Below are 15,026 nucleotides of genomic sequence, written 5' to 3'. Positions count from 1 at the left end.
CGTGGAAGAAGAAGAAGAAGTTTTGTAGAGATGTTTTTGTGTTTCGGATGATGAAACAATGAAGCGCAAACATCACTATTTATACAAAAATGATCAGCGTGTTTTTCAGAAAAAGGAGAGAGCTAGCTTCCATCGCCAGGCAGCTCGCGCCTCTTTAGGCCTTCCCAAGGATTCCCGCTTTTGACTTGTCTCTTTCAAGTTGTATTTTCTCCTGACACCTCAAACCTCTCGCCAGGACGCTCGCGCCTCTTCGGGATGATCCCGGACATTTTGTGTATCCTCACACTCACATTTCCTTATTTTTGCGTTTTACGAAATCCGACACGGTTTCCATGACGTAGCTTTAAACATACGGATTTTTCTTTCTTTTTTAAAAGGGGGAAGGGCTAGTCGCCCTGATCCGCGACGGGTCGTTTCCATGTCAATCAAAATTCCGAAATTTTTTCGCTTTTTCACAATTTTCCATCAAAATAAAAATCGAAAATTGATAACACAACATCAGTTTTCCTCAAAATTCAAGCACTCACAAATTCGAGTCTTGACCTCAAAAATCAAATAAGCTCGTAAAAATATTTTCTAAAAATTCATCCCCGCCGGTTTGAGTTTGAATTTTTCGAGTCACAAATCAATTTCAACATTTCGATGCAATTTAATTCACGACACGAGTTAATTGCTCAATTTTCAAATTAATTCCTTTTATCTAAAGTGACGACTTGTCGCGGAATTTTCAAATATCATATCATTTCAAATTTCAAATTTTAACTTCAAGTCATCTTGGTTAATTTTTGTTTTTCAAATCAAATGCTTTTACGTGTTTGCATTTATGGATATGTGCTATCTGTTGCCTATTTTCTACACAAACGGTGCAGGAATTGGTGCAAAGCAAAAGGAGAATCGACAGCCGACAGCGCTTCTCCGAAACACAACACAAAAAGAAGCCAAAAATCACAAATGAACCATAATCCAAAAACACATATATACAAACCGCTTCACGCAAAATGTAAATATGTACAAACAAGAGTCCAAAACACGGACAAGCTACTACAACTACTCAGCGCCTCCCGTCGGACCAGTCCCGGTCTCACGAGGAGTCGCCGCCAACGCAGATACTACCACCTGCTCAGACTCCCTTTCCGGGGAACTCTCCAGCGTCTCACACTCTATCTCGACGCGAAGCTCCTCCGCTGCAGCCAGCTGAGCCCTCAGAGAGGCAATCTCCGCGTCTCGTCTCCGTAACTCGTCCTCACGACGCCTCAACTCCTGGTCCCGACGAGTGACCCCCAACGCTTGGGCCTTGATCATCGACCTAGCTGCATCGATATCAGTGCGTACCCGAGCAAGCTCCGCTGGATCCGCAGTACCCTACAAACCACAATACAGATCGTCAAGATCTAAAAACGTGAAATGCAACACAAAATACACAAAACAACACACAAAAAGTACCTGAGAAAGCCAAGCCTCCCTCGCAGCCAGGTCATAGGCAATCGCCCTCCAGCGGTTAGCCATCCGCCACAAAGCCTGATGACTAACGGTCGTCACCTACAAATAAAAAATGTCCTTCAATACAATGCAAGGCAAAGCCCAAAATGAGGGAAAATGTTCAAGTCAGGAACTCACCCTCAGGACGATCAACCTCCACTCCATGCCGGCGTCGGTCACCTCGGCAACCGCAGGCTCCGGTAAGCGCAGCTGAAGCTCCTCGCCACCCGGCCCCTGAAAGGTAGTCTCCGTAGGGAAAGCTGGGGGCTGAGTCCTCATCAGCAGGTCGACTCCCTACCATTTGGATCCACATCAAAGATGACAAACCCTCCTATCAAGAGAGGTAATGAAAACAAAAGAACAGAGGAAAATATAACTCGATCGGGTACCAAGCAAGCCTCGACAACCGGAAGGTGTCGTAGTCGAAGTCCCGCAACAATAGCTCCTCACCTCCCTGACTGTGAAGGTGCTCCTCAACCTCGCCGGGGGTCGACTCCTGGAACAACATCCTCAGCGGATCGACCGGTACCACAAAAGTCTCGGTGAAGCACTGACGAGCTAAACGCTCGCCCAGGTACCAAACTGGCTCGATCGCCGTCTCCAGGTACAAACGCAGGGAGCTGCGAGGCCGCAAACGCTCCCTGATAGCCAGCCGGCACGTCCTTGTAGTGCTCCCAAGGCCGCCCAACAAACAGCATTCAAGACAAAGCTACTCAGCCGACTAGGGCTTCCTGAGCTACCTAGTCACCCTACTCCTATCTACTTCTATAAAGAAGAGGGAGAAAAGAACGAGAACTTACATCACCAATCTGAAGCTTGTTCACACGACGCCTGCAGTCCTCGTAAGTCAACTTAATCGACTTCTTCCGAGCCACCGTCCAACCCCTCAGAGCAGGGTAGGTCGAGGGAACACCGCCTAAAGTCCCCAGACGCAGAGGGGTGAAGTAAGCGTACAACCAAGCCCGTAATCAAACACAGCAAACACAAATCAGCCAATTTCTCAAAAATTGCCAAAATAAAAATCAAAATCAAACTAAAAAATAAAGAAACTACAAAAAATACTCGTACCTCCAAGATGACGCTGGGACCAACCAAAGTAGGGGCACTACTATCCCCCACTGCCTCCGGACGCACTGCTGCGTGCATGTACCGGGTAAAACTCGCCACTGTCGGCGTAACCCGGTCAAACTGACCCAAAGTGTCAAGGTCAGAAAGGAGGGGAAGCACTTTGGTCGACAAGCGCTCACCCTTGTCACCAAAGTACGTGGCACCCACGAAGTACCACAACCACAACCGCACCTCCTGCGCGTCAGCCGCAGCCTCTACCTCTGGACTCTCCAACAGCGCCAGAACCACACCTGCCACCCTCCCACTAAAGTGGTCTCTTACATACGAACTCGCGATCAGGTACGGGGTAATGTCAGAAGGCTCAGGCAAAGCAGTATCGATCATACGAGTAACCGCAGGAGAAGACACTATCTCCGGTGTCTCGTTAAACTCAACTGGCGTCTCGCCACAAGGGAGGCCGGATATCATGGCGAAATCCTCTAAGGTCACACCGACCTAAGCGAACTCCATGTGAAACGGCGACGGCGTATCCCAATACCGATTCAACATGGGGCCGATCAGACACAGCTTCGACCTAATCGAAGACCTGTGAATATCCCGCCAAGCGGCCACCAACGGCCCAAAAGCCGGCCTCTTTATCAACGCCCTCGTCTTGGCTCGGAGAACGTCATAAAAGCCCAGGCAGGTAGTGAAGCCCGAGAAAGTCCTCATGGTGCCGATCACCTGAAATCAAAAACAAACGTCAGAATCCCTATTCAGACCGGACACTTCAAAAGTGACAAAAGTTCAAACGGGGGACACGACTCACCAAGCCCTCGTGAGCACGGTAGGAGATGTGCCTATCCAGTCGAAGCAACAACTGGCTACCGTCAAAACCCTCAGCCCAAGCAGGCGCCGCCCGCAGGTTCAGCCCCCGTGGGGCTATAGCCCATCTAGCTCTCTAACTCGCGATGTCGGCATCGTCCTCAAATGTTTCCCCCTCCGTCTCTTCTGACCACGAGACTTAATGTGGCAGATGGGAGGCCTCTCAACGACCCTAACGACGTTCTGTAACGTCCGTCTGGTCGGCCGAGGAGTCCGCCTCTTCGTAGAACCCTCCTCCCGGAGGTACCAGCCTCAGAACCAGTCTGAGCTCTCCTAGCGTCGCTAGCCCCAACAACGGGCTCCCCACGCACCTCAACGGCCCTTCCGGCCCCAACAGTCTCCGCAGGCGGTCCCTCCTCCTCGAAAGCGTCCTCCACTACCGTAGCGGGTACACTAACCGAAGTGCTAACAGGCCCCGTCCCGAACAACTCCTCAAAAGTCACAGGAAGGGACCCAGCCTGTCCCGAACACTCTCCTATAAACAAAAAACGTCATCCCAAATTTCGGCATTACGACAGCGTAAATCGGACAAACCCAGAACAAAAAAACGACATGCAAAGCAAAGCAAGGGCAACCCCGCCCAAATCCAACCAAACAAAACAAATACATTTCACAAAAAAACGCACAAAAACGACTCACCCTTCTTTTCAAGCAAAAGACGAGTCAAAACAACCACAGCAAAAAAACGGCACCCCAAAACCCACACGAGGTCCGCCAACGAACCAAAATGCAGTCCCAATGCAATGAAGAATTTTTCTACGGCTCAAAAAGGCAATTTATACGCCAATTTGATCACAAACCGGTAAAAAATTCAAAAACGACCGCAAAGAGGCAAACGTGATTCTATCACGCCTCGGTGACCTAAACTACCAATAAGGTCCATTTCAAGGCAAATTGACTCAATTCAAACTCAAACAGGCACTTATTTTGTTAGACATAAGACCGTCACAAAAGGCAAAAATTCCAATTTTGCCCACAATACACAACAACGGCCCACAATGGCAAATACGGTCTTTCCGGACTACAATGCAACCTAGTGGGACCCACTACCCAAGCAAATAAACTTGGCATTGTGAGATGAGACGGTTTTTCCACCTCACTCACGTTTTTTGAGCATAGGGAGCGGGAACGGGGACCAAAATGCAAACTAAAAGCACCCATATAAACCTAAACGGGTTTCTAACCTAATGCAATCATCAATTTCACTCGAAATGGGCTCAATCAAAAACGCCCAAATCAATTTTTTAGGGTAAAATTTTCGCCCTAATTCAATCTATCAAATGACCAACGAATTTAAATGGATTCAAGAGGAAATACATACCTTGAGATGACATTATGGTTGATAGCACGAATGGAAGTGAGCAAAAGTCCTATAATGGCGGATTTTGTGTCGAACGATTGAAGATGAATGATGAATGACGAGCAGCCAAGCCTCGCGTCTTTTACAGAAAAATAGGGAAGCCCCCTTGGTTCGCCAGGATGCTCGCGCCTAAATCAGGCCTCCCCTTGCGCTATTCAGCGAATTTTGGGCTTTGGCCCAATTTCCCGTAATAAAATTCAAGTTTTTAATGACGATATTAAGGACCGTCATTTTCTCAAATACAAAAACCAAATAGTGAAAATATAAATTCACTATTTTCCTTCAAAAATTTCAAACAAACGGTGATCAAAACCGCCATTTTCCCTTCCAAAAAAAAAAAAAACAAAATGATAGTGAAGATTCAAAATTCACTATTTCCTCCAAATTTTAAACGACGGCAACTAAAACCGTCAATTTCAAAATAATAGTTAGAGATTAAATTCAGCTATTTCCCACACATGTCAACGGCGACACATAAACCGTCACTTCAAACATAATAGTGAAGATTCCAAATTCACTATTTCCCACACATGTCAACGGCGGCACATAAACCGTCACTTCAAAAATAATAGTGAAGATTCCAAATTCACTATTTCCTTCAAATGTCAACGGCGGCACATAAACCGTCACTCCAAACGTGATAGCAAAATTCAAAATTTGCTATTTCCTTCAAAATTCGAACAGACGGCGATCAAAACCGCCACTTCAAATTCAAAAAGCAATGAATAGTGAAAATTCCAAATTCACTATTCCTTCAAATGTCAACAGGGGGCTTCCTCGCGGAACCCGCTCTTGTCAAAAACAGTAATAGAGAAAATTCAAATTCACTATTTCCACGGCGGCATCATGAGTCCGCTACCTTCAAAACAAGCCCATCCGATGCGGCTACTCTCACAGTCCATTAACTGACCGCCTCATGGCTGGCGAGCCTTACTACGCATCGCAGCTGACGAACCCTCCTCAAATATGCCCCATGGCTGGTGAGCCTTACAACGCTTCGCGGCTAGCAAGCCCTCCTCAGGTACGCCCCATAGCTGGCGAGCATTACAACACATCGCGGCTGGCAAGCCCTCCTCAGATCCGCCTCATGGCTGGCGAGCCTTACAACGCATCGCGGCTGGCGAGCCCACCTCATATAAGCACCATGGCTGGCGAGCCTTACTATGCATCGCGGCTGGCGAGCCCTCCTCATGTATGCAACACAGCTGGCGAGTCTTTGTCCACAAACATGCAAGGACGTATCTGAAGATGCCTCAGGTATGACTCCTTCTTGTGGCTGGCGAGCCTTTGTACGTAGTCTAACGGACTTTAAAAAACCCGCACGGATAGTCGACAGACTCTAAAATGTTCTCGATGACAGATCCTTGGCTCGTATCCTCGAGTCGCCTTGGCGTCGCCCTTCCCGACGGCAGGTCCTTGGCCCGAATCCTTTCGAGCCGCCTCGACGTCGCTTGGGTCTCCAGGTTGTAATCTTCGATTGACCTGGGGGCTCTACTTTGACTTTCGCTCTGTCCAAGCCTCAGTCAAAGTGGGGGCTCTATAGATACCTTGTATCTGCTGAGACTACAACAAACACCCGATGATTATCGGACTATAACATGTTTTGGAATCGCGGCGTTTGATCGACAGTTTGTGTACAACTTTACGCCGGAAAACTTAAAACGATTTCGAAAATAAAACATTTCAAAACATTCCAAAAATACCTGGAGTGTTTAATGCACGACGAAGGGGTCGCAATGACACTAACTAGAGTCAAAACCGACACCGGACCAAAAACCGACTCAAAAATTCAAATCCCGACTCCAACAACGAGTCAAACCGAGTCAACCACAAAAAACAAACATTCAAAGCCTTCTATGCTAAGATTTCCTGGATTTATGAATGGTCAAGTACCAAACATATGAACACAAATCCTAGGATAGAACAAGTCATGATTGCATTTGTGTGAAAGTGACAGGACAACTCGAAGAACCGCGACATGGCTCACGCCTCTTTGAGCAGCCTAAATGGCCACGTCGCTCAAAACTCACACAACCACTCATTTCTCTATAAATACCCCTCAAATGCCCACATTTGAGAACTCATACGAGTGTCCGCCCCCTCTTTTCTCCCTTAAATTTCTCGACTCGACTTCTTAAGTCACAATCCGACGCGTATTTACGACCTACCGATCGTAAATACAAGCCTTACATATTGTTTGGTACTGTCATCGTGCATTAAATCACTTAACCGACCACTTCGACCACTACACCGTCACTAATCTTAAAACACTCTTTTTACTTACCAAAACGGTTTTAAACCGAGTTTTTTCCGACCAAACGAGTTGTTACACTTACGTCGGTTTCTCGCCATAACCAAACATGTAAGTATGAGGGTGTAAAAATCCTTCTTTTATCATGTTTTTATTTGTTTCATGGCTATAACATGCTAAAATATGCATAACATGAACCAAAACATGGAATAAACGAGCCAAAACTGATTTTTTGCCTGACACAGAAACTCCTTGGTTCACCGGCTTGCCCGCGCCTCAATGGGGCGTCCAGGTCAGAACTCAACCGTGTTTGTTCTCGTCATTTCCCTTTAATTCATTTTTATATTTACAATCGGTTTTTACTATTTCAATTATTTTCGAACCTTTTTATTTTATTTTATTTTTTTCAAAGATAAAACATTTTTCACCCTTGGTTCCTCATACCATGACGGTTAAATCCGTGTTTCGGTGATAATATTTGGTTAATAACATTTAAAAGGTATTTTATAGCCTTTCATCATTTCTTTGCATTTTCAAAACAAGCATATTAGTCACCTACACAAAGTCATTCTTGGTTCTACATACCATGCCGGATTTTAGCCCTGGTACGATGATGAGAATCGACTAATTACAATCAAATGAACTTAAAACAATTAGTTCATAATCATTTTCAAAACTATTGATGTCAAGTTTGTCAAAGTCGAACCCGACACCGAATATTATCAAAATAATGATGATTATTCGAGTCTCGTTCCTCAAATCAACAAATGGGGTCAAATGCCCCTTTTTCAATACGTTTTATAAACGTTTTTCAAAAGGTCAGAATACGGCATATCACCGTAGGTGGACCCGCGCCTAAAACAGGCCTTTTAATTCTCATTTTCAAAACCAGGGGAGGCCCCTTTACACCACTGGCTGGCTCGCGCCTCATGTAGCCATCTGGTACAGGACCTGTTCCCTTTGCAGCATTAGTCTAGGACGATCCGACTCCGGTTAGCCCGGATATAGGACGGATCATATGACTATTCGCTTATTCAAAATCATATTTGCAAAATGCATTATTAAGACAAATGGATCACGTTATGCACCATAAACCTAATACGGTAAATGGATGTTTAATTCCCGTTTTGTATGCAAATCAACCATAAATCCAAATCGACATCTTATACTTGATACTTGGATTAAATCAACCGACTTAGAAAGCTCTCACATGTTAGGTTTAAATTATTGGATGCTCATTCATGCATTTAAACCGTTTTATCAACTTTTGCATTCAATCAACCACGATCGATCAGTAGAGGCCGCTACCGCGGGCGGGATTGGGTGTCTGATTAAAGGGCTTCCCAATACGTACCTTCACCTCTTACTCAGAAACTTTGGATAGTGGACGACCTTATCCAGGGCGTACGAGGGTCATTCTAGAGATAGGATGCTAAAGAGAAACGATTTCCTTATCTTTAGTACCTATGTCAAACGCTGCTTTGTACTTCGATTTGACCGAGGTATAAAGTGGATTTTGAACGGGTTCCAAGCATCCCACAAATGCTTGGTGGCGACTCCGAACATCTCTAATCGTTTTGAGACCCTTACCGAGACGAAACCGACCGATCTAAAACGATCCGGTCGAAAGCATTTTTACGCCGCCGAGCGTGGCTTTCAAAAGACCGATGCATGCCCGCAGATCGAACCGGGCCTGCAAGTGGCTACGTCCACACCTGTCTGCAAGGTTTGTGATCTTCCTCTAACTCTATCCTGTGCATACAAATATCGGGACTAATCCCCTTGATATCATCCAAAGAATAACCCAAAGCTTTCCTGTTTTTCTTTAACACAGCTAACAAAGAAGTCAGCTGATCATTATCAAGCTTAGTACTAACAATGACTGGATATTGCTCAGTATCATCTAAGAAAACATATTTTAGATGAGAGGGGAGAGGCTTACGCTCAGGTACCTTTACCTCAATGGAGCAAAGGGTGCGATCATCATTCCACTTGCTCTCCCTCGGCGTCGGTGAGTTCACGCTCATCTAAATCATATTTAAGCAAATCCAACACAGCGTCATCATCATCTGGGTTATCTGCACACTCATCCAAAAGCATAAGAGCCTCTAGTGGGTCCTTTATAAAAGAACCCGACCAGAAGTCATAAATAGACTCGTCAATAATATCAACAGAAGAACATGTATCCTCTACCATTGGCCGAGCCAAGGTGCGAGGCAGACTGAAAGTAATCGCGTCATCCCCTACTGCAAGCGTCAAACGCCCTTGTTTGACGTCAATAATGGCCCCAGTTGTACAAAGGAACGGTCTTCCTAATATAATTGGGGTTCGGGTGTCCTCAGCTATGTCTAAAACAATAAAATCCACTAGTGTAAAGAACTTGCCTATTTTCACAGGCACGTCCTCTAAGACACCCAAGGGTCACCTAACAGATCTATCAGCCATCTGTAAGGTAATGTTAGTCAATTTAAGGTGACCCATATTTAATTTCTTGCAGATAGATAAGGGCATGACACTGACGTTGGCTCCTAAATCGCAAAGAGCCTTATCAATTACTTCATTGCCTATAACACAGGTAATAGAGAAACTACCCGGGTCCTTCATTTTAGGTGGAGCCTTATTTAAAATTAAATTACTAGACTCTTCTAAAAATGAAACGGTCTCAAATTCACTTAGCTCTCTCTTACGCGTAACAATATCTTTCATAAATTTAGCGTAAGTAGGTACCTGGGTTATAAGTTCGGTAAAAGGGACAGTTACCTGGAGGTTCTTCACAGCGTCCACAAACTTACCGTACTGTCGCTCAACCTTTGCGTCCTTCAGACGTCCTGGAAAGGGTACTCTGGTAGCAATAAGTGGACCCGCGACTTTCTCTTTACCTTTATCAGTGCGTGACGTCTTCACAGTAGGGGAAGATGACACGGTAGCGGAATTAGATGTCGACATTGAAGCTCCGCTGGTTCTGGCACTCGATCGAGCACTTTCCTCACTCGATGGAGTGGTTTTGTCTTTAGTTTTACTCGATCGAGGTATTTGAATAGCTCGATCGAGCTCTTGTATTTCTGGTTCACACGATCGTGTACAATTTTCACTCGATCGAGTGACTTCTTTTGTCAGAACGTTCGATCGAGAGGAATTTATTGGTCGACTGAGTTCTTCAAATTGAGCACCTCTCGATCGACTAAAATTTATGCTCGATCGAGCATCTTGATGGATAATTCACTCGATCGAGTGCCTGGACAATATGCAGCAGGGATATCATCCAGGAACTCTTCCAAATCGTCATCTGAGGTATCATCAGCTGTCACAACCCCGTCTTCTGACATTTTTGGCCCTTCATAAGCAAGGCCACTTCGGAGATTTATTGCATTGACTGGGTCGCACGTCGGTGGATGGTTAGCTTGGTTTTTCGCGAGTGTTAACTGCGCGACTTGTTCTCTTAACTCCATGATGGCGGTATTATCCTTGTTGCATTTCTCTCCAAACTGTTGTGTTAAGTTCAAAACCAAGGATTTCAGTTCGGCAATCTCCCCATTTGTAGAAGGGGGGTTTGGTTGCGGCACTGGCGTAGAAGGAGTAGAAAAATTTGTAATTTCTTCATATAATTGAGAAAAAGGAACTCCTTGCTTGTATTTCTGATAAGCAAGGACGCGCTCTATTCTTTCCATACAACCGATGGGGTCATGCCCCTCCATGCCGCATCTAACGTATATCTCCACATGCTCAGTAATAGCACAAACTTGTGCATGCTCACCCATAGTCTCCGTAATGCACTATCTAGACTTTTGCTAGGACTCTCCACCTCAACTGTCACCAACTCGTTAACTTGCCCACTTTCTCGGGGATTTCCATATTCGGCAACATGGATGGGCATCTCCTCAATAAGACGCCACCCTTGATCATACTCTACGTTCTTCGTGAATCTCCTCTTAGCTACATTATCAAGGATAACTCTCTGGTCTGGATATAACCCGTTGTAAACTTGGGTACATATGAACCAGCGCTTAAAACCGTGATGAGGCACAGAACGGACGAGCTTCTTGAACCTAGTCCAAGCCCCATTCAAGTCTTCAGTGGGTAATTGCTCAAATGCAGTAATCTGAGCTCTCAACGCATTAGTGCGCTGTGGTGGAAAATATCGCTTGTAAAAGGCCAAGGCAAGGGAATTCCGAGTCGACACGGCATTTCGCTTCCCTGTCTAAATCCCTCAACCATTCCCGGGCATCATCAGCTAAAGAGAAGGGAAAGAGAACTCCCTTCACTCTGTCTTGTGTCACCCCAGCAGCAAGAGGAGTGGTGGAGCAATACTCTGTAAATAGCTCTATATGCCTGCACGGATCTTCTCCAGGTACTCCCCTGAAGAGGTTTCTCTCGACCAGCTGTATGTAAGATGGGTGGATTCCAAAGGTTCCCGATTAAGGAGTGGGTAGTAAGAAACCTTTTGGAAGGGAATCCATTGTTGGCTCTGAATGGCTGGCTATGTTCGGCATCCTAGAAGATAGAATTTACAGACTGGAGCAGGTATGACAATGTTCTCTTTCTAGAACAAATATCCTGCAAACTAATCAAAAACTTTGCCAAAAAATGAGATCAGCTTCAAGGAATGAATTCCTTGAGACGAAAGACAAACTTAAATAAAGCAACAAAATTACGCCACCTCCCCGGCAACGGCGCCAAAATTTGACAGGGCAGTCGTATATCTATCAAAAATAACCAACTGGCTCTAACAAATATAGCTAGGGAAGTCGAGTCGATCTCCACAGGGAGATGGGAAAATTTCAGCTTTATTAAGTCCGTCACGGTAACCAAATTGGGGGTTTGAATTTGTTGTTCTAAACTAAAGAGATTAAGGAAGAGAAAAAGGCAAGAGAATAAAGATCAAACAAATAAGGAGAAAGCAGCTAAGACAGTCGGTTCACCGTGATCATTCAGTCAAGCAATCTAGTTCTCAGGTCAATGCAAGTATGGTCTATGGGGCAATGAATATCTCCTTCCGGTCTCAATTAGCCCTAAAGCACAAATAGCTTAGCTTCCGCCCTCACTATGGTGCCCTAATGTTCGCAACGAGTCTCACCCTTTCCAACCTTCCGGTCCTGGTCAAGGTTTACTATGATTAAATGATTAATTGCGTCGACTCAATTAGACAGAAACAATTAATTGCAGCGATTAACAACAAAGACTACACAAGCATTAACCTAATAAATCAATTACTACACCTTCATAATCATGGATTCCCTAGTCTTAGCAAAAGGGAATTAGCTACGTATCATCATCAAAACAACAATAATAATGCATAGATAATATAGATTAAACATGATAATAATAAGAATAGCAAGATCGAATAAAGCAATAATGAAAATCAACAGGAAAAGGGAAGAATTAAAATAGCAAATATGATTAAGAAATAAAAGGAGTAAATGTACCGATTATCAGTTCCGAATTAGAGTAGTATAGTCTAGAGTAGAAAAGAGAGTAAAAAGTCAAGAGAAGAAGTGAGAAAAAACGATCCTCAGAGTAACGCAGTCCTCTGTGTAAAATAGCACACGAGAAACATACTCCTAGACCTAATAAATAAACCTAATTAAAAAAGCCCATGTGAAAAACACGGCTGAAGGGTAAAACCTCTCGATCGAGAGGAATAAAACCACTCGATCGAGTAGTTATGCAGCAAATCTTCTCGATCGAATGGAAAAACCCTTCGATCGAGTAACTCCTTATAATGGCCTTCTCGATCGAGTAGAAAAACTACTTGATCGAGTGATCTTCATGGTAGAAAGCATTCGATCGACTAGAAAAGTGGTCGATCGAGCTATATTAGCACATAAGACACTTCGACACCTTCCGAAATCAGCTCACGCGTTTTCAAAGTGATAGATTCCAAGCTCTGATTCCTTATTCTCCATAAATGTATGCAAATAGGACGAGCTTAGGCTTGATTTATCTTCTTTCCGGTCTGTACCTGCAATTTACACAAGACGAACTAAAGTAGACTACTCGGGGGTATTTGTAGCTTGATGCCACGTAAAATAGTACAGAAATGCGTGTAAAAATGTGGTAAAAACCTTATATAAAATACACGCATCAATATTAGATTCAATCTCAGCCATCTATTTTCTTTTATCTAATGGCTGAGATTTGTGAGCACAAACTCACCATAAGAACCAAACTCATGAGATCTCTACTCAAATCTGAGAAAAAAAAACAACACTTCCACCACCATTCACCTCCACCACCGCACACCTCCCCACCCCACAACCACCTTGCCGCCGCTTCCCTCTTCTTCTCTCTTTTTTTTTCAGATCTGAGAAAAAACGCCACCACCACCTCCACACGACACAACACACAAACTTGACAACACCCACAAACCCGACAACATCCACCTCCACACGGCACAAACCCGACATTACCAACACCCTCCTCCTTTTCTTCTCCTTTCTTCTTCGTCACCACTCGTCGCCACCAGAAGGCCCACCATTTGTCGCCACCTTCTGCAACGCCACCACCATCGCCGCCTGCTGTCGTTGGTGTTTTATTTCAGTTTTTCTTTTTCTTTTTTCAGATCTCATGGTGATGTTTGTTGTGGTTGGTGGGGAAAGGCGAGGGGTTGTGATGTCGGTGGTGGTGGTAGGCCGAAGTTGTATAAAATTACACTCATTTACAACTCTTTTAAACATCACCCATAAGGCGAGGGGTTGAGATGTCGAGATCTGCTTTTAAATTATCTTCATTTTTTTTATCTTTTTTTTTCGTTAATTTCATGCAACAAATTTATTTTATTCTTAGTAAAACCCACCCATTTAATCTAGTATTTATCTTACAAAAATGGGCCTTTGTTAATTTCATCAATGAGCTTTAGATTTTAAAGCTGTGATTTTGATAGTGTTTTTGTATGGTAGTGTTAATGTAACACCCCCATACTCCAAGTGCCTTACCAGGACCACTCAGGTATGAAGACATTACCATCTCGGTTACCCGAGGCAATGATAATCAAACAACAATAAAGAAACAATGGTTATTATAAATAATTTAGTGAACAGATACAATCCTCAAAACCAAACCAAAAGTACGTTACATGATTTCAAACTGATTGTCTAATCGAAATGTAAATAAACTAAAGGCTACACGGAAGACTCCTATCATCATGTCGTGGCATCCCGGCTATCCCAGTACTCATCTCAATACTGCTCAATATCGCTCACCATCCCCGAATGGATCACCGCAGTTTACAAAACAACACCGGTCGTACTAATCACACAATCAATATGTATAACAATAATAAGATAAACAGACGACTTAATCTGTCACACACACACACACACACACCAACCAACTCCCATCATCTCAATCCCGATTTTGTCCACTTTGGACCCAGCCCGCCGATGGGGGACGCACCGTACCCACCAAATCCCCGCTCCACATAGTGAGCGATAACCCTGTCCATTAATGTGCACATCCCCTTCCGTGGCGGGTTCCACGAAGGGAGAAACTAGGGCGTGAAGTCACTCCCGCAAGTGACCCTACTCAGCCGAGAACGCATCTCGAGAACCATCAACAGCAATCACAACCACAAACACAGTACAATCATTATATCAAACAACCAAATACAACACATCACCAATATCCCATTATGGGACTAATGCTGAGTAGGAAATCCTACGGAAAGCACTGTGATCAGACGGTATCAATTTGTATCAAAAAGCCTTTTCTACGAACCCTCCTCCTATCATATAACACATAGAGGCACACATCACATACTACACACAAAAACCCCCAATCTCTAAATTAGGGTTTAACCAAAACAAGGGAAAAACAATAAAAAGGGTACGTAGATCTTACCCTCGACGCAAGGAACTCAACGATACGAATAACGACAAGAACTGACCGTCTGAACTCCGGGAATTGCTAAGAATGCGATTAGGAAGATGAACTTGTTGCTTTCTCTCCTAAACAGGGTTTTAGGTTTTGTAAAAGTGATTTAAAACAATGACGACGAAACTTAAATAC

Source organism: Silene latifolia, chromosome Y (genome assembly GCF_048544455.1).
Source record: "Silene latifolia isolate original U9 population chromosome Y, ASM4854445v1, whole genome shotgun sequence".
NCBI lineage: Eukaryota > Viridiplantae > Streptophyta > Magnoliopsida > Caryophyllales > Caryophyllaceae > Silene > Silene latifolia.
Note: the sequence above shows the minus strand (reverse complement) of the source record.